Source organism: Terrapene carolina, unplaced genomic scaffold (genome assembly GCF_002925995.2).
Source record: "Terrapene carolina triunguis isolate 2854851 unplaced genomic scaffold, T_m_triunguis-2.0 Scaffold46321, whole genome shotgun sequence".
NCBI lineage: Eukaryota > Metazoa > Chordata > Testudines > Emydidae > Terrapene > Terrapene triunguis.
In genome coordinates, this window is record NW_020710672.1 from 1748 (window position 1) to 3239 (window position 1492).

Sequence of the window (1492 nt, forward strand, 5' to 3'; positions counted from 1 at the left end):
GGGAGGGAAAGCAGGTGAACGTATTAATTTAACAAGATTTGTGGAAGTGTCTCAACTTAAATCTGGCCCCCATCGATATAAGTACCTCTCTACTCTGATTTAGTAACACCAAGCAGAGTAGTCATGGTTGATGTAATTGGATTGACACAGTGTCAGTGGAGATATTACATTGCTTATGTTGATTGTTACTAGCTTTCAAGAGCTGTCCCACAATGCCCCAATACAATTGATGCAAGTGGTCCTGGTAATGGATGCGCACCACTAACACAAGGAACCACCTGTGCGCACACTAGCAATTTTATAACTGCGGTGGCTATACACAAACGTAAGTTAGGTCAACATAATTTTGTAGTGTAGACATGGCTTTAGAAAAGATACTAGATCTAACTGCACGTTAAATTGGGAACATCCACTTTTCTGCATTTATACAGGGGAATTTTTAATTTAGTTTAGAGTAAATAAAGCCATTTTTTTAAAAAACAGTTTCATGTTTTCAGGCACTAGAACAATATTTTAAGTGTTTCAAAAAGCAACAGTACACGCAAAAAATGTTCATCAAAACATGTGCCCCAATATTTCATTGCATGGAGGACTTGAAAAACCACACCGTTTATCAAACTGAAGTTTATTAGTAGCCTAGATGGCATGACAGGAATTTATGATCGTGGTCTCTCTTTCTTGCCTTTGTACAAGGCTAAGAGAGAAACATTGGCTACTTTGACAACCTTGAAGCGGACACCAGGAATGTCACCAACAGCGTGACCTTTCCGACCAAAGCCAGCAACTAGAACTTCATCATTTTCCTACAATGAAAGAAAGGAAGATTGTTACTACGTTCAATTAAACAATTTTCAGTCAAATGAGAACCCAAATAAAAAAAAGTTTAAGAATATTTAGAAAAGCAAATTGCATTGGTTGAACAAACCCTTTACATGTAAATGTACTGTAAATGCTAATGTTTTGATTAAGATACTTGACATTTAAAAATAATATTACTAAGCAGAAAGTAATAATAATTTCCTTCAGATGACCACAGGCCCCTGCACAGATAGTGCCGATAATGTAACTTTGAGCTGTATTACATGGAGCCAATTTACAACAAAAAGTTTTAGGGATTCATTGTTCACCTCAATGAAGTTCAAGCAACCGTCATTAGGAACAAAGGCTGTTATTTTCTTGCCGTTCTTGATCAGCTGAACTCTGACACATTTCCTGATGGCAGAATTGGGCTGTTTAGCCTCTACACCACTGAAATAAAAAAAAGTAATTGCTGTAACTGAAAGTAGCCATCTGCTGGCATCAACTGTATAATGTACATAGTAAAAGGCGAAAGATTTATACGATCTGAAGAGAAACCAGAGTATAACTAAAAAACAAATTTCTAAACTTCCTTAGAGCATTTGAAATTGGAGTAGAGGGGCACAAAAGAAGCAGTTTCTTTAATAAATGCAACAGAGCTGTAACAAAGAATTGGCTCTTCAAATTGATACCC

General features: G+C 36.5%; 1 long non-coding RNA gene across 1 annotated transcript; it reads right to left on the minus strand.

Annotated features, from left to right (window-relative positions):
- Window positions 1–606: 606 nt before the first annotated feature.
- LOC112123430 lies at window positions 607–1266 on the minus strand. Its single transcript, XR_003369533.1, has 2 exons — window positions 1128–1266; window positions 607–803 (listed from the first exon to the last, which is right to left on the minus strand). It is a non-coding gene; the product is annotated as an uncharacterized LOC112123430 (long non-coding RNA).
- Between the last annotated feature and the right edge of the window lie 226 nt (window positions 1267–1492).